Source organism: Schistocerca americana, chromosome 5 (assembly GCF_021461395.2).
Source record: "Schistocerca americana isolate TAMUIC-IGC-003095 chromosome 5, iqSchAmer2.1, whole genome shotgun sequence".
NCBI classification, from domain to species: Eukaryota; Metazoa; Arthropoda; class Insecta; order Orthoptera; family Acrididae; genus Schistocerca; species Schistocerca americana.
The window spans coordinates 582,789,664-582,817,157 of record NC_060123.1 but is presented as its reverse complement, the minus strand read 5'-3'; the positions used below and the strand labels follow the sequence as shown (position 1 = coordinate 582,817,157).

At 42.4% G+C, this 27,494-nt stretch overlaps 1 protein-coding gene across 1 annotated transcript in view; it reads right to left on the bottom strand.

Moving 5' to 3' along the window:
• The window catches only part of LOC124616552 (lachesin-like), a 508,659-nt gene that overhangs the window by 116,649 nt on the left and 364,516 nt on the right, over positions 1–27,494 (bottom strand). The gene's annotated exons all lie outside the window — the stretch shown is intronic.

Genomic DNA, 27,494 nt, shown 5'->3' with positions numbered 1-27,494 from the left:
GTAGCTTTTGTTGGCGTTGTGCATCCTGACGTGTCGTTTTCTGAAGGGAATGTGCCTCGTGTCGACCGGCGCTTCTTCTGATGCGGGCTTGTATCCTCCAATTATCTTGGCTGTGACACTGTCAGGTTTATTGTCCTGGATGGCGAGCGTTCGTTTTAGTAGAAGAGCTGCACATTTGGTCTTTATATAAACCAGGCCTAGTTCCCTTTCTTTCGTTGGCAGCGAGCAATTTGCTTGCGCCACTTTAAATATATTTCGACGCCACAATAGGTTACTTCACTCGTTAGTGATCGCGCAATTTCGGTCGGAATGCTTAAGATTTGCGCCGAGACTCGAACTCGGGACCTTTGCCATTCGCGTACAAGTGCTGTACCAACTGAACTACCCAAGCTCGACTCACGCCCCGTCCTCACAGCATTATTTCTGCCAGTACTTCGTGTCATACCTTCCAAATTTTTCAGAAGCTCCCCTGCAAACCTTGCAGAACTAGCACTCCTGAAAGAAAAAAGCAGTGCTTAGGTAGCTCAGTTGGTAGAGCACTTGCCCGCGAAAGGCAAAGGTCCCGAGTTCGAGTCTCGGTCCGGCACACAGTTTTAATCTGCCAGGAAATTTCACATCAGCGCACACTCCACTGCAGAATGAAAATCTCATTCAGGTCTCCAATGATGAGAAAAACGTTTCTGATGATGAATTAAGGGCTAGGAAATCTCTTCTGAAAGATATTCATAATTTGGATTTGCAGCTCCGTCTGTTTACCGTGTTCGCAGTTAAAGTTGTTGGGTGTAAGGTCCGCAGGTTATGCAAAACACCGTTTTTTCCAAAATCACAAACATGTTTCAGCACGTCTGTACCATCATCAGTGGGATTCGGGTGTATTTAATCTTCACATTGTAGATTAAAAAAAGCAGAAACTCACTGATGATGTCACAGAGGTGCTGAGACATGTTTGCGAACGTGGCAGAAACGGTGTTTTGCATAACTGACGGAACAATCTTCTGAAAGTACTTGTATGGAGTGTAGCCTTGTATGGAAGTGAAACGTGAACGATAAACAGTTCATATAAGAAGAGAACAAGCTTTTGAAATGCGATGCTACAGACCAGTACAGAATATTAGATGGGTAGAACACGTAACTAACGATGAAGTACTGGATAGGACTGGAAATAAATTAATAGGAGACATTTGAGACACCAAGGAATTTTGTTTTGGAGAGAAGTTTGGAGGGTAAAAATCATAGAAAGCACACTAAGGAGGATGTAAATTGCAAACGTTATAGATGAAGAGGCTTGCGCAGAATAGAGTATCATGGAGAGCTGAATCATACCAGTCTTCGGACTGAAGACCACAGCAACAACAACTAAGAAAAATTGGAAAGACATCCAGAAAGTAACTGGGAAATATTAGTTCACAACTGAAAATAATCAAAAGTTCTTTGAGGGAGACAGACTGCATAGAATACCAAATTGATAAAAAGAAACAGGTAGGGAAAATATTCTGAAAAATAAAGTGTGTAGGCAAATTTAAATACCTTGGGAAATGCGTACAGCCAAATATTGCGTGAATGGCAAACAAGAAGTTAGTTAACATAGGTAAACGTAGAAAAGATGCAACAAAGAGGAGATTGTATAAGAAAAAAAGGTAAAGCCTTCGACACATGGGTGTTGATAGACCCACTGTGTAGTTCAGATGGCTTGCAACGAAATGAGAAAAGGGAAAACTGAAAACATTACAAAAAAGAGGAAAAAAGTCCATCACACTAACGTAATAAAAATGAGGCGACGGTACATGAAAGATCATAAACGAAGATCTGTAGCGATCAGCAGAAAAGATAACAACAGACACGGTTAAGAAAGAACGGCTCAATTATATGAGTAGGTAACAAGGGTGATTTTATATGGATAATGAAATAAAAGTTTTAACTACATAGGCAACTTACAAATGATAATAATATTAGTTGAGGAAACAAAATAATGGTGTGTACGTGGTTCAGACTGACAACATATGGATTAATATTAAAGAGACGTTTCAAACAAATATCGATAAGTTCAAGGCCTAGAAGGTAGAGTATCTATAAATGTCAGGAACAAGTGGTTGGAAGGAGGAGCAGCATCCATGAAAGAAACAAGGAAATCTGGAAGGAAACGAAAAAACAGACAAGCATGTCAATTACTCCCTGCCATCCACAGTAGAGCAAGTAGATGAAGTGTTGGATGTGACAACATTACTCTGCCTACCCGTTTACTTCATGTAAAACTGGAGCGTTACTTTGTGACTAAAGGGTCTTCAGACTTTTGTCGAAGCTAATCGGGAAATTCGGTCTGACTCTAGTGACTGTTATGTCAAATCGAAGCAATATATTTGAAGTTATAAGTCGAAATCTGTAAAGCGAGCGAATAACATCCACAGTAACAAGTAATTTTTATCAGCTGTAGAACCTTCCCAAAGAAATTATTTATCAGAAACACAAGGACATAAAACTCAAATTCGCTCAAACTGGAAAAAATGGAAGCATCTTTCGAAATTAACGAAAGTTCTTGGCACAAAGGGGATTCTTGCTCAGGACGCATCAGATTTCGTAGATTTCAGTAGCAATAATAACCTTGAGTTAATTCTGGAAGGCAGAATGTCGTAACTTCTAATTAGGTGCTTTACGCGTTATTATGTCAACAAACTTTTGTTGAATGCTGCACTGCATTTTGTAGTGACACAGGTACATGAGACTGTTTTTCAACATAATCACCAAGTCTCATTAAACAATGTTCGGAATGTCCTAACAACCATTGCGTTCCTCGACGGCAGAAATCTGCTCCTTGATCACGGAGACCTCCGAGAGCCGCTCTGTGAAGGTTCTCGTTAAATCTATGACTGCTGTGAATCAGTTCCCCGACTGCATGGACGTTGCCGTCTGTGGTCGATGTCGATGGTCTTCCTACCAGATGGACATTACCCACTTGATGGCACCATTTCCCTACGACGGAACGCGACATTACAATTTTCTCTGTAGAAGGTGGTAACAAACAGTCTGAAAAGCTTGTAAGGGAGTTGCATGCTAGGCTGTGCTGAGAAATAACTCTCAAAACAAAGATATTAGGTCTGTGGCGCCGTCTACGAGTTAATTAGTACTGACGTTAGTCTGTGAGGGCGCTGTGCATGCAAACTCAAGCGGCTCGCCAGATACAATTAGTGTCAGCTGTTCTCGTACTGCAGATGATTGCCCACGAGATGACTCAGCCTTTGGCTCGGGTTCGACCCTGACTACCGTTCCGTGTCCCAATTTTTGTGTCGTTGTCTTGTTCGATTTTAGGAAACCAAACGAATAACGCGTTTTTCGACTCCTTCTGTGGCGGGGAGTTTGAATTTGTGCGCGCAACTGCCTGACTGGGTAACTTCAACTCGGAAACGACGCAACGTATGGAATTTATTTCTTAACAGTTATTTATCACCACAACTTACACTGGAACGCACTTACAAGGCTGTGTGTGATCACCCTGTATACCGGCAGAATTTCATGGTGAAACTAAGCACAATTCAGACGTTTTGCCCACAGTAACTGAACTGTGTACTTCAACTTTGGAGTACGTTTCCCGTTGTCGCGTCATTTCATCCTTCTTAGTGATGTACGTGATAACCGCACCGCAGCAGAACCGCGTCTCTAGGGGGTCGAGTACGTGTGCAATCTTGTGACAATGTACCAGTCTTTATTTGCTTTTCGATTTCCTCTCGTAATTCCATAACGTTTACTGACATATATAATTGCTCCTAATTCAAAATTGGAAAAAGGTGTTTATATCTGGAAGAGATTTGTAATAATCCGTATCGTCAGAGTCTACGAAAGTGGAAATAACAAGGGGTAACAATAGAAAAATACCGAATTAAATGTTTTGCAAACCGAAGTGTCAGCTTACCGACACTGTTCGTCAACTACTCTCTAGAAGTGGTAGCACTACGGAAAGGTAAAGGAAATAGCCGAATAGCAATAGAAGTCCAAGAACAAGTACTCACGCAAAGATTCACGTTTGTAGAGCTGCAAATAACTTATTGCATAACAGTACCAAGTTATATTCCCTGACGTTGTAGAAAGTAGACATGATTAGGGCAAAGGAAATAGCCGAATAGCAATAAAAGTCCAAGAACAAGTACTCACGCAAAGATTCACGTTTGCAGAGCTGCAAATAACTTATTGCATAACAGTACCAAGTTATATTCCCTGACGTTGTAGAAAGTAGACATGATTGGTAGGACTTAGTGGCTCATGGGAGCGAATGAATATTACATGTTATTAATCTGGTATTTCAGGAGTTGAAAATACCAATGTTAAAAATGCAGATGTTTTATTTTATTTCGTAGTTATCGACTCATTCTAACTTGCACAAGCCTGGAATCAATATGTATTTTTCGCACAATGAAGGCCTTTGGCTCTAGCCATGCTCCTGATAGGAAGACAACGAATCAAATTCAAGGAACTCAGCAATGTAAAAAATTTTGTTCTAGTAAAATGAATATGTCGTGTAGAGACTCTGTCTTAATAATAATAACGAAATTCCATTCGTTGTATAAGCTCTGTTGAAGAGGTGTGTTACATCTACATCTACATGATTAATCTGCTATTCACAATAAAGTGCCTGGCAGCGGGTTCAATGAACCACCTTCAAGGTGTCTCTATACCGTTCCACTCTATAACGGCTTGCGGGAAAAACGAGCATTTAAGTTTTTCTGTTCGAGGCCTGATTTCTCTTATTTTAACATGATGATAATTTCTCCCTATGTAGGTGGGTGCCAACAGAATGTTTTCTCTATCGGATGAGAAAAATAATGATTAAAATTTCATGAGAAGATCCCGTCGCAACGAAAGACGCCTTTGATTTAATGATTGCCACACCAATTCACGTACATGTCTGTGACACTGTCTCCCCTATTTCACGATAATACAAAACGAGCTGTCCTTCTTTGTACTTTTTCCATGTCATCCGTCAGTCCCACCTGATGCGGATCCCACACCGCACAGCAATACTCCAGAATAGGGCGGACAAGCGTGATGTAAGCAGTCTCTTTAGTAGACCAGTTGCACCTTCTACGTGTTCTGCCAATGAATCGCAGTCTTTGGTTTGCTCTACGCACAAAATTATCTATGTGATCGTTCCAATTTAGGTTATTTGTAATTGTAATTGTAATTTACAGCCTTCACATATATGTGACTTATCCTGTAATCGAAATTTAGCGGATATCTTTTAGCACTCATGTGAATAACTTCACATTTTTCTTTATTCAGGCCCAATTGACACTTTGCGCATCATACAGATACCATATGTAAATCATTTTGCAAGTCATTTTGAGCGTCTGATGACTTAACAAGACGGTAAATGACAGCATCATCAGCAAACCATATAAGACGGCTACTCAAATTGTCTCCTATTTCTTTAATGTAGATCAGGAACAAGAGGGCCTATAACACTTCCTTGGGGAACGCCGGATATTACTTCTGTTTTACTCGATGACTTTCCGTCTATTACTACGAACTGTGACCTTTCTGACAGGAAAACACGAATCCAGTCGCACAACTGAGGCGATACTCTGTAGGCACGCAGTTTGGTTAGAAGACGCTTGAGAGGAACGGTGTCGGAAGTCTTCTGGAAATCTAAAAATATGGAATCAATGTGACATCCCCTGTCGATAGCACTTATTACTTCATGAGTATAAAGAGCTAGTTGTGTTTCACAAGAACGATATTTTCTGAATCCGTGCTGACTGTTTGTCAATAAATCGTTTTCTTCGAGGTACTTCATAATGTTCGAATACCGTATATGTTCCAAAACCCTACTGCAAATTAAGGTTAATTATATAGGCCTATAATTCAGCGGATTACTCCTATTTGTCTTTTTGGGTATTGGTGTGACTTGAGCAATTTTCCAGTCATTAGGTACGGATATTTCTGTGAGCGAGTGTTTGCATATAATTGCTAAATATTGAGCTATTTTATCAGCATACTCAGAGAGGAACCTGACTGGTATACAATCTGGACCTGAGGCCTTGCCTTTATTAAGTGATTTAAGCTGCTTCGATACTCCGAAGATATCTACTTCTATGTGTCTCATATTGTCAGTTGTTCTTGATTGGAATTCAGGAATATTTACTTCGTCTTCTTTGGTGAAAGAGTTTCGGGAAACGGTGTTTAATAACTCTACTTTAGTGGCACTGTCATCAGTGACTTCACCGTTGTTATCGCGCAGTGAAGGTATTGATTGTGTCTTGGCACTAGTGTGATGTAGAACCAGAATCTCTTTGGTTTTCTGCCAGATTTCGAGGCGGAATTTCGTTGTGGAAATTGTTAAAAGCATCTGCCATTGAAGTACGCGCTATATTTCGAACTTCTGTAATACTTTGCCAATCTTGGCGATTTTGCGTTCTTATAAATTTGGCATGCTTTTTTCGTTGCTTCTGCAACGACGATCTGACCCGTTTTGTGTACCGTGGGAAATTAGTACTATCACTTATTAATTTACGTGGTATATGTCTCTCAATTGCTGTCGATACTGTCTCTTTGAAAACATTCCACAATTTTTCTACACTTACATGATCAGATCGGAAGGAGTGAAGACTGTCTCTTAAAAATGCGTTAAGAGCATTTTTATCAGTTTTTTTTAAATAAATATACTTCGCGTCTCTTTTTGATGGTTGTAGGTGTTACGTTATTCAGCCTAGCAGCAACTGCCCTATGGTTGCTAATCCCTGTATTCGTCACAATACTCACTATTGGTCCAGGATTTTTGTTGCTGAAAGGTCAAGTACGCTTTCGCAACCATACACTTTGCATATAGTGTGAACACTCCAGTATTTGACGGTGACGTCGCCCGGCGTCCGGCTCTTTTCCGTAGACGCCTAGTGTGAACAGGCGTTTAGAGGCTTAAAATAAAAGAGGAACCCTATTGGCACAGATTGCGAAGCAGCAGTAGGAGGGACGGGCGGCCGTAATGAGGTATCAAGTGTCAGCTGGAGCGGGTCTGTTGGGCGCTGCCGCGTTCACGTCAGATCCCCCGGGCAGTGCGGTGTGGGGACCGTAACCGTGTTAAGCGGCGCTGATCGAGTGCCCGGCCCGGCGGAGCCGCACCTGCGCCCCGCCTTGCCGCCGCCCCACTGCGGGTCCCAGGGGAGAGGAGGGGAGGCGCAGCCAGCCCGCCAGCCGGCAGCCTTGCCGGACAGCGCGACACACCGCCCCGGTGCTGGACTCCAGCGCACCGCCGGGAGACAGATCACCTGACGTCACACGCTGCTGCCATTCCACTACGAATCCCGACCCTAGTCTCTCTGACGATATTGAAATATCACTTCTCTCCCTTTTACTACCCCAGTGTCACATACAGGCTGATTTTCTTCCACCGTGTACACCAGGGACTGATCGATCAGAGGATTCGGAACATAAAAGGTTTAATGGCCGTATGTCCGGAAACGTATGGTTTCCGTGCTAAAGACCATTTATTCAGTCACACAGTGCTACAGGGACTGCGGTCTATTACGAGCCGTTCGATGCAGCCACAGTTGCACTATATGTTGGACATGGTTTCGATGTACCTCAGTGCATGCATGTATGCGCAGCAGCATCGCCTGTCTCACACGTTCACATCGGGCAGGCTGCATCCGAACAGTGTCAAAGGTAGCATGAACATGCTGCTCCACTGTCTTCACATCTGAAATAGACTAAGCACAAACGATACCTTTGAGCCGGCCGCTGTGGCCGAGCGGTTCTAGGCGCTTCAGTCCGGAACCGCGCTGCTGTTACGGTCGCAAGTTCGAATCCTGCCTGGGGATTGGATGGGTGTGATGTCCTTACGTTAGTTAGGTTTAAGTAGTTCTAAGTCTAGGGGACTGATGACCTTAGTGCTTAGAGCCATTTGAACGATACTTTTGAGATGGCCCCATAACCAGAAATCGCACCGGTTGAGATCTGGTGAACGAGCAGACAATGCAGCTGGACCTCCTTGTCCGATCCATCGACTAGGGAAGACACGGTTGAGATGCGTTCGAACATTAACGGCGAAGGAGGCTGCAGCACCACCAAGTAACAGCCACATTACCGTGCATGTCATCAATGGCACTTCTTCCAGCAAAGTCAATGTCACCCGCAAGAAACGCCAATAGTTCCGGCCTGTTGGGTTACGTGGAAGGAAGACTGCTCCCAAAATACGGTAGCCAGTTTCACTGGACCACACACTCCGGCTGCGCTGATGCTGATGATTCGCTGTCTCCGTACCATGGAGGTTCTGCATACTCACCCACAGATGACTGTTAACGAAAGTTGAAGGTACCACTCTGCGTAAAAGTACCCTCATCTGTGACTAGAGTGGATGACACTAATCCCGGAATCATGGTTACCTCGTGAAGAAACCACTGACAAAACGGTTCCCGACGTGGAAAGTCTGCCGCTAGTACGTTTTCCACACGCTGTTGGTGATAAATGTAGTAACAGTTGTCATGGAGAAGTTCCACACGAACGTCTGGCTTACCCCGTACTGGCGGGCGAACTGCCTTCTACTGACACAGCGGTCGCCTTCTTGAGCCTTATCACTTTTTCCTCCAACTAATGTGTGGGAGATTACTGGGGAAGAGATTACAGATAGACTGGAACTCAAAAAATGGCGTAATGTAACGTGGCAAAAAGAATGGGACTCCTCTGTCAAGGGTCGTCGCGTCTATTCCTTGTATCCAGACATTGAGGAAAGGCTGAGGTTAACACATGTAGATTCAAGCCGTGGGATGGTCCACTTTTTAAAGGGCCATGGGCCATACCCAGAACATCTAACACGTCTTGGGTTAGTCGAGAGTGACATATGTGGCTGTGGTGATTTGGGGACCCCCGAACATGTTATGCTTAAGTGTAATACCCTTACGCACGTACGATAAGTACTAGTTGATACGGATATAAAATAAAAAATATGTAACCAAGAAACATTGAATATACTCAAGGACACAACAGATGAGGTCTCTACAGAAACGTAAGATCTTTTCAGAAGCCAGAATCCTTATGGTAGGAAGCAGGAACATCATGCAAGACAAGGCCAAAATTACACCAGAGACAGAACTACTTACACTAACTCTGGAAGTGACACTCAAAGTGAAATGGACGTAAGATGAGAATTAGAGTCGATATCGAGAATATAACTTGAATCGAAGTATCCAGCCTGGAAGTAATTGTGAAGGTTATTCTTTCATGTGAAAATTCTGCACTAGTAACTATTGTAATTACACATATAAACAGATGACTTGAAACGTCTGTAGTCATCAGTATCTTTTACATCTATTGTAGTTATACTACACCAGTATCTGATGGCTAACGCCCAAACAAGGAAGGCAGTGGACATAGTTTAGGTAATGTGTGTATTAACTGCAATTTAAAAGTAGCTACATTTAAAGGGTTTGTGCCCGATGCTACAGGTGGCATATATAAATGTGGTTCTCAGAGCCTTTAATGTTTTGTATTTCCTTAATGGAGATTTAACTAGATGGGGATAGCACCCTGTAGAAGACTAACTGTATAATTTTCAGTAAATCTGTGTAACTACTAGTAATTACTTGTAACTATTAGTAATAACCAATTTCAGAACCCATATACTGTCACATTCATATGTGTTAACATAGCAATCATAAGTGAGTGTGATGGGCTAATACCAGTATGAAAAAAAGTTCTAACATTTCTGGTACGTCCTTTGTGATTTCCTGATTCCTGCAACGACTCTGTCTCAGACAAATGGTGAAACACTCTTACAAACATTGAATGCTGAGGTTGTTGTCAGCAGGTATGGGTTACCTGATATGGCCTAGCTGCCAGCTGCCCATTGCCATTTCCCTTTCCATAAGTAAACACCATCTTGACGAGCTCTCGATTTGAATACGGAACCATTGTGTACCACACTATATAACATCCACTACAAGGTTAATCAGCATGAGAAGTGGATCTAACTCAACGTTACCAATTAATATGGCAGGAGAGAGTGCTAGGGCATGATGTATGAAGAACACTACAACCCTCTAGGGTGACTACATGATACAGCGCATATTACACTGCTGTCTGTGTAATAATGTATGCTTGAATAAATGGACCCTAGCATGGAAACCATGCATTTCCGTATGTATGGTCATTAGACCTTTTTTGTTCTGTATCCTCTCATCAATCAGTCGCTAGAGTATGTACACAGTGGAAAAAAATCACACTATATATCTACGTGTATATAGGGTGATCCATAGTTTTTTCAAATTTCGTGTTTCTTCATCCACATCCCGTAGCTTTTTCCCTTTCTTTTAAGAAGTATATGAAGACGTATGTTGTTGGAACTGAAGACGAGGAACCCATGCCGCAGTGTCCGAGAAGTTGCTTCATGTAACTACATGTTCTGTAAGATGGCACGAACTACACCCCTTACATGAAGTCATTAAGATCACCGAACTCACGTTGAGCGAACAGTAAGACTGAACAAAAATGACTGACAAGGCACAATGCATCTTGTAGAAGGTATAGCATGAACGTATTGGAATAATTAATGTTGGGTGATGGTTTTAAAGTAATTCACGCTGTGTGAAATCTTTGTGGAAACGCATTGATTTACTGGAGGCTAGTTTATCCCAGGGAGGTGTTCAGAGTTGACCACGGCCGGGTGGCGGCTTGTGGTTGGGGAGCGGTGAAGGGAAGCGACAATAGGCAGCTTAGGGCGGCTCAAACTCTAAGAAAGCGGTAACGGGGCGCGGCCTCCAGCTGCCTTAAGATGAGTGACAGTGAGGGGGTGGTTGACCTCATGCTGGTGTACCGGGAAGCAGACAGAAAACGGTACGCCTGTTGATAATTGGCTGTCGTCTCATTTTCAGTGAAACATGCGAGAAAGCCATGCAAAGCTACGGCAGAGCGGGCAAAATATGAGTGTTTGTGACTATAGCAACTTCACGCTGAATTCACGGTCCACAGAGTCTGAAGCAAATCAGGTGAAGAATGAAATACGCCGGCCTCCGATGGAAACGTAGGACCAAGGAATTTGAAGTACTCCCTGGGAGTCAGAATTTGGGAAAAAATTGGTCTTTTATGCAGATGCTACCGTGATGGGTGGCCTGGGAGGAGCTAAACAGCAGAAGTTGAGAAGAAGGGATATTTTGCGGGAATTTGTGAACTTTCCAGAGCAGGCACTGGTCGGCGCTGGGAAGCGACGCAGAATTAACGCGACTGGCGCTGCAATTGGCGTAAGTGATTTTGCTGCAGGGGAAACCAAGGCGAAGGGTGGACTGACATAAGTCTCCGTAGAGGTCTTCCATTCCCAGCTTGCCTAGAGTGCGGACGTGGCGTTCTTTACTCAGCTTGCCTGAGAGAGAGTGATCATCTCTGCAGTTTAGGACTTAGCAAATGGGAAGATTGAGCTTGGAGATGGAAAGTTTTCGTTCAGCTATGTACTGAGCAAGATAGCTAGGAGTGAATAGACGAGCGCAGCCTTGCAGCATCACGAGGCCAGCCCACGTCCGCACAACGATGCCGCACCGCCACGCTGAATTCTGTGATATTGCGCCCGCTCTGGCTTGAGTTAGGCCACTGATTAATTTGTTGAATCACGTCGGCAAAGTTTCCACGAGGGTTTCATGGACCGTGTATTGTAGAATTCTTCTCGCACTTTGCATTACGCCTGGGTCAGTCGATAGGAATTAATTTTGATTCATTGCGCTTTACTCCACGTAAATGCAATTTCTTCCCACTGCCTGTTAGGAGAGTCATGTAATCTGATGATTGAAGGTCTTGAGTTAAAATAAATGTGGGCTAATCGACTGCATCTGTTTTCAATCAAATAGTTGAAATCCCAAGTCACTTTCTTAATTAAAATTATGTTCAACATTTGCATCTGTTGCTCAGTAACTGAATATAACAACAATGTGCATCCTATTTTAATTAAAAGGGATCAATTCTGAATCAATTAATGTCAACACTGCCACCGCAGTTCAATCAGGAGTCACAGGGCCTTATTATTTTCTTTGCGTTATCCGATATTGTGGCAGTTTTGCACTCTCTGTTGATCTGTTAGTCAATTAGCTGGGGTGAACACACGCCAATGCCAGATAAGTGACGGGTGGGGTGTTATAGTTCCTCATTATTGCTTACGTGGATGCTTCATTGCTATTGTTAGGGTGGTCCTTATAAGGAGGTTACGTAAAAATGTCAAGTGAATTGAGAAAATCCTTTATTTTCTTTATTTTTGCAATTTTTTGATAATGTGCTAAATTTCATTATAATTAAGTAATACTGACCCATACCAAAAGACTTAAACATTCAAAGACTTATATACTAAATTAAGTGAATGTATTTTGTACCGGAAGAAGCAACTGAAACCAACCCCTTGCACATATTTTTGAAACTGTGCTTCAATATATTTAAAGAAGAGAAATTTAAGTAGTACAGTGCAACAGAACATACAAAGTGTATGAATGCAATACTAGTTTTTGCACAACAGTCTTTTCAGTATCCATATTTTACAATCAGTGTATTGTCTCCAGTGGTCTTGCACACATCGAAAAATTCATTCTTTTTCTTCTTCGTCAACAGTTAACAGTCCATTAACATCTTGCATGAACGTCACTCCTCTTTTCCGCCGTATCATATGTCATTGTAACTTTTCATAGCCTCTTTGGCTAAGTAGTGCAATTAACCTTGCATCCTCAGAACTTTCGTACATGAATTGAAATGTTCGATTCCATATAAATTTCGTTCTGGCTTGAGTTAATTTTTTTGTGTAATTTATATATTCCACATCTAAAGGTAATTTTACATACGTTTGGTCATCGAAACGCTACTTCACTGATAACCTAATTTTTTTCACCTTCATCCATTTAGCGCTACGAACATTAATCATGAAAATTAGGAATCACGATTGTTAACTTGAATGAATCAAAAACCGCTTTACAAAGAAGCTAATATTATTAAGCTATGTTTTTCATGTCAATATAATTTATGTTTCATTTTAGTTTTCCTAATTTTACTATCGATATCTGTCGGCAGTTACACAAAGAGAGGAAGGATATAGTTTTTATATTGTCAAAATTTGCAACCTTAATTATTAAATGCATAAATCCTTACATAAATAATTATTTCCAGATATACCCGAAAAGTAATCTCCATTAAGTCAGTAATAATAAAATTAATTTAAACTACATCTTGTTTTAAAAGCATCTGGATGGTATGTACATAATACTTTTAGAAGTTTTAGCCGTCAAATACGCCATAATAGTTTCAGTTGTTGTCGAGATTGGTTAATGTAACTATCTAGTATTTGTTTTTTGTTGAAATGTTGCACAATGCATTTACTTAGCAAGTATTGACGTAGAAAGTGTCAAGAATTTACGAATAAATACTGAGGGTGCCAAAAAGCAACAATATTCTAGCGACTTTTATTGACACAAAAGACCTTTGACCTATTAACTGGGAAGCACAATCAGGAACCGATACCGCAGGCAAAGAGACAGCCATTGCAAAATAAGTAACATTTATCAGCTGATAAAATGTTTCTGCCTTTATGAAGTTACATAACGTTGACAACACTGGAATAGTTATTTCAACGTGAGATATTTTCTTTCTGTACGTCTACGAACATTTTACTATTAAGGGATATGAAACACTGTAGTAGGAAATGTCTGAATCTCAAGGAAAAGAAACCTTAGTTGAGAAATACATACCGTTGTTTATTTTCGCCAAAATGTCCAAACTCTTGTCTGAAATGAATCCATCAGTGCGCTGCAGAGTGAAATTTTATTCAGGAGAATGATAGCAGGCAAGTAGAGCACTTAGTGGCACGATGCAACTCCTCAGACAATGCGGCATGAGTTCATCGTCTTCAACGAAATAGGTTTTAAAAGGCTTCTTAAAGAAAATAACTAGGGACTGTGCACGAAGAAACATTAAATTCAAAAATAAGTATCACTCCAATGTAGACTGTTGGGTATTAAAACTAAATCACTTATTAGTGGAAGTGAAGAGGATTGGGGAGAAGAGGAGTTTGTGGCACAACTTGACCAGAAGAAGGGATCGGTTGGTAGGACATGTTCTGAGACATCAAGGGATCACCAATTTAGTAATGGAGGGCAGCGTGGAGGGTAAAAATCGTAGAGGGAGACCAAGAGATGAATACACTAAGCAGATTCAGAAGGATGTAGGTTGCAGTAGGTACTGGGAGATGAAGAAGCTTGCACAGGTTAGAGTAGCATGGAGAGCTGCATCAAACCAGTCTCAGGACTGAAGACCATAACAACAACAACAGTGGAAGGCTATAACCCTAAAAATTGAAAACGCAGATCTCGTCGGTCTGGCTTTCTTCAGACATACATGCATCTGTAGCAACTAAATGTGTGTGCTGTCATTGTCATATGCGATGTAGAGTGCACATTTAATTCAACATTTGTTTCTAAAAGGGGACAGGTCTAGGAATTGTCAAATTTGTGGCAGGCCTGGAGTCATGCTGAATCATTCGGAGATTTTCGTTGTTAAATTTGATTAACAGCTGATATTAAGACGGGCAGGTCCGAGTCTGAAGTTGCATATAGGAAGGACACAGGGATTCCTCAAACAGAGAACTACGAGGGGAAAGTTCCCATAAACAATAAGAGCACGGATGATACTGAGAAACTACTGAGGTACAGATCCACAGTAACAGACCATTTATAACGAGCTGAACACGTGGCCTACATCAGAAGTAGATGAAGCTTATTAAAAATTGACTAGAACCTGCATTGTTTTGTAACAAGTTTTGAATCCTTTTTGTATAAATGTTTTATATCCTTTTTGTATAGATGTAAAACAGTTTTTATGAAGACGTGGCCAATATTCTTCAGTAACATGTTTCGTTTTCATTTTTGTATGAATTCGGGGCAGATTTGTGAACATTTATCTATAAAGTTAATTTTAAACATATTCAGGGGGCTAGGTTCAAAAGCACTGAGAAACCGTAAGTTATTTGGTTATCATTCAAATGTGCTTCATAACATGATTGTGTGCGAATCGTTTTTCTTAGTACTGGTATGCTCAAGATAGTCATATTTACTTTATATTACATTTAGTGTGCCTCAAAACACATTCATTCATTAATTGCACCTTCTTACATTCATTTAGTTTAAGTAAGCGAATTAAAAATATATATTACCTCATTAGTTGTTAAGAGAGGAGAACTCCATGAGATAAAAATCATCATAGTGGTTACAAATAATTTTCAAACTTGGTAACACTAAGGAAACTTCCTGGTAGATTAAAACTGTGTACCGGGCCGAGACTCGAACTCGGGACCTTTGCCTTTCGCGGTCAAGTGCCCGCAAAGGTAAAGGTCCAGAGTTCGATTCTCGGTCCGGCACACTGTTTTTGTTATGTCCGCACTATAACACAATAAATATTCCGTGATAACCAAATTTATTTGACCTTCTGTCACTCAAAACAAAACTTAAGTTCGACTACACAACACTTCGCTGGCTGTAGCGCCAAGGAGAAATCAGAGTCACTAGTAGAGAACACAAGTCCAAACCTCTGCCAACCAGTCGATACCGACGCGTCGCAAGTTTCCAGCCAGGGAGGCCTCAGTACGGTTCGGTCGTCGTGAATCCAGCAGCCGGGTAGTAACACAGTCATCGGCGAAGATTGAACTGGTTAAAGGGGCTCAGGGAGCTCGCTTAAATCCGCAGGTCCGGCCGATCAGAGTGTTGGTAGATGGCGCCCTCGTACGGTTGCTCACTCTGGTGGCAAGGGCAGCGCCGCCAGGGTAATCCATATCGATAGTGGTGTGTACGCTGCCGCTAACCCCGCGACGACGCGTTCACTTGCGCCAGTTGTTGACATCGTGCGCGGCGCCAGCGGTACTCGCTGTGCCGCGCGTGTTGTAGCACGCCGCGCCGAATTGACGGCTGCTGTGCGGCGGCCGATACAACCGTTTTAATCTGCCAGGAAGTTTCATATCAGCGCGCACTCCGCTGCAGACTGAAAATCTCATTCTAGGTAACAGGCACCTTACAGATTCCAGATATTAAACTGTTTCACATGCCAGAAAAAAAATCGCCATTAGGTTGTTCACTAAGGTCGTGCAAGGTTTTCCCTTTCTCCTAAATAATTTATCAATCGTGTGTTGTCCCCTGTTAGAAGTATGCGATCCAACTGTAACAGCATGAAGCTGGTGTGCAAAGGTCTTCAGTTAACTGCGCAGTATAAATTTGCGTCCAGATGAGGTCGAGAGAAAGTTCGCTAACCCCATATCAGATTTCCGCAACTTTCCAGTCAGGCAGGAGAGTCGTGGGCTCTTCCAAACAACTGTAACGCCTAAATTTTCACACTAGGAACTGGTCGTAACATATTTTCTATCTGGCGCTATCACAGTTTGTTTCTATTTCCGTGTGATTTCCCTCGGTGGTCACGCAACATGCTCTTCATTGTTTGCTCTTCTACCATTCGCTAAATAGTATCCCCAATTGCTCAAGTGGCCTAAATCTTCGGAAAATGTTTGAGACATCAAAGTCTGCTCCCCTTGTGCCCTATTTCTGTGCCTGATTTAGACGTCAATGTGCTTTTGAGAATGCGTCATCCGGTGCTTCATACTGATAATCTTCGATATTAATCTTTCTGTAGGGGCAATACAGTTTTAAGGGCGATATACGCCCCATTCACAATGGACTGGTTGGACGGAACGGGTACATTGGATGGTTGATAGTAAAGGGTGACCCAAAAGTCCGTTAACATTTGAAAGTGCACTAATTCACGGTATAATGTAGATAGAGAGGTAAAAATTGACACAATTGCTCGAAATGACATGTGGTTTTATTGAAACCAAAAACGAGTGCAAAAACTGACCAGCAGATGACGCTGGACAGCAACACGTCAGAGTAGCCGCAAAAGAATCGCGTATAAAGTGAGCAGTATTGGGAAAGGGAGTTAGATCATCTCTAGCTCGGCTGATAAACAGCTGCTGGAAGGTACGACTTTTATGCAGCTTCGCTCTCCTCCCCATTTTGCTACACCTCTGGCAGATCTCTTGCCCACATCGTTTGGTGAGGATTACGTGCTGAGCCGCCGCTTCCGACATCCTTGTCCTTCCATATCCCCAGATATCAATCCGTCTGATTACTTGTTGTAGGGTTACGTGAAGTCGGAAGCCTGACACGATTGTCCGACCTTATTAGGGATGCTAAATGATAACATCCGATGACAATTTCTCACCACACCTACTGCTATGCTGTACAGTGTAGTTCACAACGTTGTCCCTCAACTACAGATATTGTTGATGAACGACGGCCGAAATGAGCATTTATATAAAAAATATCGTCTTCGCTGAAAATCAGTTTTTATGCCAATTATTTTGAGATTCGATTCCATTAGGATCTTGGCACACCACGATCACACAACAGCTATTGCAAACAACGAAACTTCAGCATTGGTCGTACAAATTTGAAACCGTTTTTTATTATTGGATGTCGATTTAAATCACAGTGATCATCTTCAGTGCAAGACTACGTCTAGTGGAGTCATATAATGAAGCAGAAAATAAATGTTGAAACATAGGTTTTACCGTGAAGAACGTGCCAACTAGCAGGTAAGATTCAACTCTGACTGTATGAATCAACTGAACTTACGTTTGCACTGAAGATGATCACTCTGTGATTGAAATCGATATGCAATAATAAGAAACGATTTCAAATTTACAATACCAGTTCTAGTGCGTCCTTTGTCTGCAATGTTAGTTATTGCTTTTGCATCATATGAAGTCCAATCTACTGGTCATTTTATGCATTTTTTCTTAGTTTCAGTGAAAACCTACGACATTTCAAGAATGTGTGTAAATTTTTCCTTTCTATCTACATTATTCGTGAAGTATAAAATTTTCAAATGTTGTCGGATTATTGGGTTACCCTGTACGTTAAGTTACTATGTGAACTCACAAGACAGTGATTCCGATACAGATCTTCCTTTTGTCGTGTTTGCGCACAGTTCAAAGGTCCACACGAGTACAAGGTGGTGTGTGGTATGAAACTTGCGTTGCTATTTGATATGACTAAGGTGAAAAGAGACAAGGACGGAGGTCGGTATGTGAGTTCGCGAGAACAGTGATGTATGGAAACTGGTGCAATAGGCAAGCACCAACGCACTAGAAAAGCAGGAGGAAGCCGTGAAATGCACGGGGAGTTTACAGTGAATGATGTTATCCAGACCTTATGCACCGAACGGCAAGACCCTATGCACCGAACAAGGACATATCACCGCGATATAGACAATATATCTAGTCAGCTGTAGGCTACTGTTGCCGACGAGGTCGACAATAGTACACATCGTTCAGAGGCTCTCCCGAGTAGATCCCAGAGGCAGTCATTTCTGGTTGTCCTTTCACAGAGTGATGTTGAAACAGTTAGTCTCTGTCAAGCATTCTGAGTGCAAGACTACTATATTACTCAGCCTATAGCGAATTACAGTAATGGCAAATGCATTCATTAATCAGTAATATGCGCTAAATATGAACAATGGACAGTCATTTGTGTAATGACTTGAATTGAAATGTATTGAATATGGCTAATATTCTATTGGTGTCTGCTCATTTGGCCATGTCTGAAATGACAGATACCATAGGTACACGGCATTACTGGTACAAGCACAGACATTTTTATTGGTGACTGAGGACAATGTGCTGAACAACATTATATTAGTATTTACTTCAGTTTCAAAGCAGTAATAATAGTTAGCGGGGTAGTATGCTTTTAGGTTGATTAGTACGTCCAAGTACACGTGAAAAGAGCGAATCATTAACGCATATTTCCCCTTTGCACCAGGTCAGGTGATAACTGTGGATGCATGGGTGAAAACCTTTTAGGCTATACTGACTGGCGTAGTCCACTTGGTGGTGCAGATCCCATATATACACTCCTGGAAATGGAATAAAGAACACATTGACACCGGTGTGTCAGACCCACCATACTTGCTCCGGACACTGCGAGAGGGCTGTACAAGCAATGATCACACGCACGGCACAGCGGACACACCAGGAACCGCGGTGTTGGCCGTCGAATGGCGCTAGCTGCGCAGCATTTGTGCACCGCCGCCGTCAGTGTCAGCCAGTTTGCCGTGGCATACGGAGCTCCATCGCAGTCTTTAACACTGGTAGCATGCCGCGAGAGCGTGGACGTGAACCGTATGTGCAGTTGACGGACTTTGAGCGAGGGCGTATAGTGGGCATGCGGGAGGCCGGGTGGACGTACCGCCGAATTGCTCAACACGTGGGGCGTGAGGTCTCCACAGTACATCGATGTTGTCGCCAGTGGTCGGCGGAAGGTGCACGTGCCCGTCGACCTGGGACCGGACCGCAGCGACGCACGGATGCACGCCAAGACCGTAGGATCCTACGCAGTGCCGTAGGGGACCGCACCGCCACTTCCCAGCAAATTAGGGACACTGTTGCTCCTGGGGTATCGGCGAGGACCATTCGCAACCGTCTCCATGAAGCTGGGCTACGGTCCCGCACACCGTTAGGCCGTCTTCCGCTCACGCCCCAACATCGTGCAGCCCGCCTCCAGTGGTGTCGCGACAGGCGTGAATGGAGGGACGAATGGAGACGTGTCGTCTTCAGCGATGAGAGTCGCTTCTGCCTTGGTGCCAATGATGGTCGTATGCGTGTTTGGCGCCGTGCAGGTGAGCGCCACAATCAGGACTGCAAACGACCGAGGAACACAGGGCCAACACCCGGCATCATGGTGTGGGGAGCGATCTCCTACACTGGCTGTACACCACTGGTGATCGTCGAGGGGACACTGAATAGTGCACGGTACATCCAAACCGTCATCGAACCCATCGTTCTACCATTCCTAGACCGGCATGTATCCCGTGCCACCCAACGTGCTCTAGAAGGTGTAAGTCAACTACCCTGGCCAGCAAGATCTCCGGATCTGTCCCCCATTGAGCATGTTTGGGACTGGATGAAGCGTCGTCTCACGCGGTCTGCACGTCCAGCACGAACGCTGGTCCAACTGAGGCGCCAGGTGGAAATGGCATGCCAAGCCGTTCCACAGGACTACATCCAGCATCTCTACGATCGTCTCCATGGGAGAATAGCAGCTTGCATTGCCGCGAAAGGTGGATATACACTGTACTAGTGCCGACATTGTGCATGCTCTGTTGCCTGTGTCTATGTGCCTGTGGTTCTGTCAGTGTGATCATGTGATGTATCTGACCCCAGGAATGTGTCAATAAAGTTTCCCCTTCCTGGGACAATGAATTCACGGTGTTCTTATTTCAATTTCCAGGAGTGTATATCAGAGAGGGCATTCGGCAACGATTGACTAAAACTGGGCAAAAGAATTCAGTAGAAGACAAATGGGCATCTTTGAAAGATGATAAAACTGCAAGAAATGGAGCAGGTGAAAGGTAATACAAACGTCCACAAAATGAGACTGATAGGAAGTGCAAAATAGCTAAGCTGGAATGGAATCGCTAGGGGAAAGACAGATACCGCTCACAGAAAAACTGGAGAAGCTTCTGGAGAAAAGAGAAGTAGCTGTATGAATATAAATGGTTCAGATGGAAAAGTCGTCCTCAGCAAATAAGGGAAAGCTGAAAGGTGGAATGAGTATATGGAAGTTCTGCAGAAGGGAGATGCACTTGAAGGCAATATTATAAAAACGGAAGAGGATGTAGATGTCAGTGAGACAGGAGATACGAAACGGCGAGAGTAATTTGACAGAGCGCTAAAGGACCTAAGTAGAAACAAGGCCCCGGAATGAACTACTAATACCTTTGGGAGAGCCAGCCTTGACAAAACTCTTTCATCTTTTGAGCAATAAGCGTGACTACTGACAGGTGTCATTATTACAGAACTTAATTTAGTTAATTCATGGTTACATGAATTATTTACAGAAGAAGGGAAAACTGATAGAGACCGAAATTGGGAAAGATCATTTTGGATTCCGGAGAAATGTAAGAACACGTGAGGCAATTCTGATCTGTTATCTTGGAGCATAGTTTACGGCAAGGCAACTATAAGTTTATAGCATTTGTAGACTTAGAGACAGCTTTTGACAATGCCAACTGGAATACTCTGAGATTTTGAAGGTAGCAGGTGTAAAATAAAGGGAGGGAAAAGCTATTTACAACTTGTACAGAAGTCAGACGGCAGTTTAAAAGTCGAGGGGCACGAAAGAGAAACAGGGGTCGCGAAACGATTGAGAGAAGGTTATAGCTTATCCCCGATCTTATTCAGTCTGTACAATGAGTAAGGAATAAAGAAAACGAAAGACAAATTTCGACTAGGAATTAAAGGTGAGGGAGAGTAAATGAAAACATCGATGTTTGTCGATGGCATTTTAATGCTGTCAGAGACAGCAAAGGACTTCTAAGAACAGCTGAAGGGAACGTACAGCTACTTGAAAGGCATTTATAAAATGAACATTGACAAAAACAAAACAAGGATAATGGAAAACAGTGTTATTAAATTTGGCAATGGTGAAAGAACAGGGATCGAGGCTCTTGATGTAGTAGATGACTTTTCCTATCGACGATGGTCGAAGTAGGGAGGATATAACATGAAGACTGCCAATGGAAGGAAAGAGTTTCTGTAGCAGAGAAATTTGTTAACATCGAATTTTGATTACAGTGTCAGGTCTCTCCTGAAAGTATTTTCAAGGAGTGTAGCCATCTGTGGAAGTTCAAAATGGACGATAGACAGTTTAGTCAAGAAGAGAATACAAGTTGTGCTAAAGAAGAATGCTGAGGACTAGATGGGTAAATCGCTTAACTGACGAGAAGGTATTGAATAGAATTTAGAATTGGGGTTAAAAGAAATTTGTGGCACAGCCCGACTAGAAGAAGGGAATCGTTAATAAGACGAATTCTTAGACGTAAAGGGATCACCAATTTAGTATTGGAGGGAAGTGTGTTGGGTAAAACTTATAGAGGGAGACCAAGAGATGAATACAATAAGTAGGTTCAGAAGGATTCAAGTTGCAGTAATTATTCGGATATGAAGCAGCTTGTCAGGGATATGCGAGTAAGAGGTTCATTGGGGGATGACGTTAGGTCAATAGTGTGTAACAGGCTGGGAATTTCGATCGGAGGGGAAGCGTGCTCGGGTGGTCAAAGCTATTAAGGTTACGAGATTATCTAGGTTCGAATCCTGGTTGGGCACAAATGTTGACCTATTACCGTCAATTCATTTCGAAGGCGCGACGCGGGTAACGTCAGTGACACATTTGAATAATCTGTTATTGCCATTTGCTTGTGTAATGTAGACTCGCCGCATTCTATATTAATGGAAAAGTGAAGCTTACAATATAATAGCTGACCATCATCAGAAACAACAGTGAAAACATACCTACATAAACTTGAAATTCTGCTTCGGCGGTGAAGTGAATAATTATTTGAAATTTATTCGTAGTACCAAATGAGAGAAGGAGATGACTTCTGAGTCATCTGGTCAGTGAGGCCAGTGAACTTTCACGTGGGAAGACGTACCCACGTCTGTCATCCAAGCTGAGCTCGTCTTGATGCCCAGCGAGGTTAGAGCGGCTGTAGATATCGGAGGTGGAAAATCTGCATACTGATCATTCAGGCGCTGCACATTAGAAAGTCTACTACAGATATAATGCATTCTTCCTACAGTACTGTACACTTACGATGAGCTAATTTTGGTTGTTTGCTCTTCTTCGTGGTGTTGCTATTTTAGTGACCACCCGTGTATATACTTTGTACGTCACAGAGGTTACTTAATACCAATATTAGAGGCTTTTGTATCATTTTCTATTGGCCGTAGTTCCACTTACCTTACTGTCGCGATATCTTGCTAGATCAGCTGCCATGACAGCTGAACAGTTCGCGTGGTGTAGCCTTCCTCGAATACAGATTCTCTAAACTTACCCAATAGACTGGCGCGAGAACGAAGTATCACAAGTATCCCAAGTATTTCCGTTTCATTCCCTTAACGAGTCTCTTACTTTTCATGTGGGTGAAAATCGTTCGCTTTCTGTTTTTTGCTTACCTGCAAGGGCACCAAACAAGAGAACAGAAGAATACTCTAGATTATCCATGCAAGCAGACTTATTTTGTAGAAGCTGTAGTCACATATAATCAGCTCTATCATGATATAATATTACTGCATGCAGTGTGTTTGGGAAAATTTCAATGCCTATGCAGATAAACAAACGCTCTCCATAGCGAGCTAAGCACTAATGCCCTGCAGAGCTGCGACGAAGTCCAAAGCCCATACTTTCGAACAACGTGGGAATGAGGTACATCAAAGTAAGAACCTCGTAGTTCAACGGAAATTTGATTCTGCTACTTACGCTAAGAGCGTGGAAAGTCATAATCGCTGTGAGCTAACGAAAACAGTCCAAATATCGCTGGTACGAAAGTCCTAAGTAACAGCAAGACTGTGTATGGAAGAAATGTATAGAGCCAAACGATAAAAGTGATTATAATGCAGAGAATTAACTTTGCAGTGATGATGGTCGTCCTTAGACAGCCAGTAGTTCTGTCCATTCCACACGTGATTCCCTCTTGAAGCAGTGGCAGTGGCCTCGTAAACATGTGTGGGTGCTAGTCGATGTAGCAATACTCTCTATGATGTATACATGCACACGGAAGCGAGGAATGAAAATTTGTATCAAGGCCGGTAATTCGAACAAAGATCTCCTGCTCACTAGGCAAATGTACTAATCACCACCACGCCATCCTGACACGATTGCTTTCCACAACTGATACAGATGGTGAGCCACTGCGGTGTTTAGGGGGAATACAAAGTGGGCTGATAGATGAATGTAAATTGAGATTCAGGACGGAGACGTGCTGGGGTAGTCTATGCAGTTGTGCAAAACCATCGTGCCATGGTCGCACAGTGTTTAGCACATCTACCTAATGAGCCGGAGACCTAGTTTCGAATACTGGCCTTGGTATAAATTTTCGTTCATCGCTCCAGTCTGCTCACATGCATCACAGAACTTTGGGACTTGAAAAGGTTTCTGGAACCATATAGTTTCATTTGATTAAATTCTATCTATGTTGACCAGCCTCTTCATTGCCGCGTAACTATTACTGAACATCTGAAACACGATGAAAACAATATGAAGATATTGAAAGTAGAATATTGTGATTGATCAGACTCCTCTAAATTAATAACCGTACTTTTCGATCCCTTTTCTTGTATTTTCATCAGGAGTTTCTGATGCTCCCAAGTGGTTGCAAAATGTCGAACACCAGTGCCGATTTCACGCATAAAGACGTTTACCAAGCTCTTTCTCCTAAGGAGGAGAGTTATCGGAGAAAACTTTCACTCTATATGGTAGCCCTTCATTACTGTTTAATTACCAATTACAGGCTGTAGGAGCAGAAAAATGTTTCAAAAACAGATCATAAACAAAAGCACAACTGTTATTGTGCTACTGAAGTATTTTCGTGAGAACACTTGAATCCCTGCAAGCGGAAGCCTGATAGTTACTTCCATTACGGCTGGAAGCTATGATCCCAGAAGCCTGTAGCAGTCATCAACGGTTTCCTTTAGCTTCCTTCTGTGCGTAGCACAGATATGTTGTTGTATGGATATCCTGCTTATAGTCTTCCCTGCGCTATACTATAGAAGATTTCATATATTGTTTCATAGTTTCGATAATGATGTTTAATATGTCATTTGGTTCCTCTCCCTGATTCATAAGTAACTTCAGTAACTTTGGCAAGTAAGGGAAAGGATCAAGGGAGTCAGTACGAGGTCGAAGGAATTCTTTTACTTAAAACTAACTGATAATCTGTATTCCACAACCGTTTCTCAAAGTATAAACATGTTATTCCGCTACCGTGTAACCGTACAATAAAACTTCTAAACGGGAAGCAGATTTCTCGTTCATGCTTGCGAATATAATAAAACATGTTAGGAAGGTCCTACACAGATATCTGAACACAATATAACGCCACCTTTGGCATCCAAAAGAGAGTGAAAATTCCTGGGGATTAGAGTACATTAAAAATTAATTTAAAACACCACAGCTTCTGGCCTATTGTTCATTGCCTCGAACTCAGGAGAAATTTATCGAGCTTTTTGATTTTTCCTATTTATAGACAAAAAGCCTTGATAACATTAAAAATTGTTATGTAATACACGGACAGCCAACCTCACAAATGTAATATATTTTTCAAGGAGCACCTCGGTAGGTAAAACAGAATGCTTGGAAAAATGCAAGCGCCACTGGAAACTTACCATTTGTATCTATGTGATCGAAACACTCACTGCAGTTGATTCTTTATTATACTTTTCCTAGAGCAGTGCACCGTGCATGTATCCCTCTGTACGGAATGAGGAAGGAGTCGGGCACACTGCACGTGCTCATTGGTCAGTAATACAGAACATGAGCATTTTCCAGTTCATTCCGGGGTTGGTACAGCAATCAGTATTTATACATCACTTGAGTGCAGCCAGACTACGCACTACATCTCCTGCATGTTTATGATGTAAAGTTTATTGAAGGCTTGATCCTGTTGGTTTGCAATGGACTGCGCCACATGACGTAATTAGGACACCCTCTTTGAAAGGGGCATTTACCTGCTAGGATATTTTATGCGCGGTATCCCATGTACCGATCGCTACCAAATATCAGACAATCCGAAGATGCCTAAATGAAGGTGAAACGAGTCATCGGAAAATAATAAAAAAATTGGATAGTGCAACCAAGATTGCTTGTTTCTTCACACTCAGAACATATCCTAGTTGAACCACTGAAACTTTTGTATTAATATATACTACGAGAGCTTTCTCATCAGTACCTCTCCTATGATTGTTACGTTTCCGCACTTCCCACCACACTATGTTTTCCACAATGCGCTCACTACAAACCTATTATCCATAGCAATTCTGTTCTTTGCACTGCTCGTAAAGATACAGTACCTGCAAATAACCTCTTTAAACATGTAGGCTGCGTCGACAGTTTCTTCTGTCTAGAATACTGTAAGACCTTCACAACACCTCAATGAAATGTGTAACGGAGGCATGGAACACCTAGTTAGATTAAGGGTAAAATTCCTCTTCAAACATCTTTAACGTCTGCCTTTTCATCCCTCTGTTGCGATCGTCTTTGGGATTAAACTGCTGTCCCTGTATGGCTGAACACACACACTTTTGGGCGATGTATGTTCATCAGGGGAACCCTGAAGATGAACTCCGCAGAGCGCCCGATACGTAGAGCAGTGAAGAAGTCTGAAGAGGAAAATGACGAGACCTAAGGACTCAGATTTCTGGAAAGCCTGCCGACTAATATACATTCTTAGATATTTAGATAGTGGGTTAGACAAAAATATGTCAGTGTTTTAAATATAAGTCAGAAAGCATGATGTTCAATTCACTTAGGTGAAGACCCCCTCCCCCTTCCTCTGAAACCTCCTTCGCAGACTTTTATGAGGATTCGTGAAGAATCGGATGGGACACACATTTACTGTATTGACGTCTAGGAATCCATAATTGTCGGCAGCTCGTGGTCGTGTGGTAACGTTCTCGCTTCCCACGCCCGGGTTCCAGGGTTCGACTCCCGGCGGGGTCAGGGATTTTCTCTGCCTCGTGATGACTGGGTGTTGTGTGCTGTCCTTAGGTTAGTTAGGTTTAAGTAGTTCTAAGTTCTAGGGGACTGATGACCATAGATGTTAAGTCCCATAGTGCTCAGAGCCATTTGAACCAATCCATACATAAATTATCCACTCTCTATCCTTTTTCGAAAACCCTTCGTGACATCCATCTCTCTGCACTAGACACCCAGAAAATTGTTCCTACACACGTAACCATATTTTTAGTTGCATACATCGGTTCTCTTAAGTTTTCGAAGTTCCTTATGCAATGCCTCACCACAGAATCGACAATCACTTATCAAAATCACCTTCATTCCTCTCTAGCCTCATATACTCGTACTATCACCTCAGCATTGTAACGTAAATCTTGTTAACTATATTGCTTAACACAGTAATCGTAAAAGACTAATTTTGTCGGAAGTATTTAATTAATGTCTTAATTTTTTGTTCGTTAAGTGTAGAGCTCTGATACTGCTGGCTGTGGAACTATCAACTGCTGCAAACCAACACCTCATCCGAGTAAAGGCAGGGGGATGACTCAGCAGTAGGGAGAAAAGCTGATTGATAATAGTTCACATAGAAATATATTGCTCCTGTGATATGTTTGTGTGATCGCTGTAACTTGCCACATTGTATCTCTGGCATGTAACTAAACAGACATGTAAACTTGATACTCTATAATATCGGCGTCGTAGAGGTGCATGTGCTAGCCATAGTCCCCTGCATTTGCATGGCTCTTCGTTCTGTTAGTGGTGACATGGCATGTGCTCAAAACATGATCCTCCCCATGCAATAAAATTGTTTTTCATGGGGTCGTTGCTTATTTGCTGGTCACTGTCCTCTGTGTGAAATCACCTGAATCTTCACAGGGCAGTGTTGGCACATACTGGCTGCAGTCCTTTCGCTGTACTTACCTAGTCCTACACGATGTTCACGTT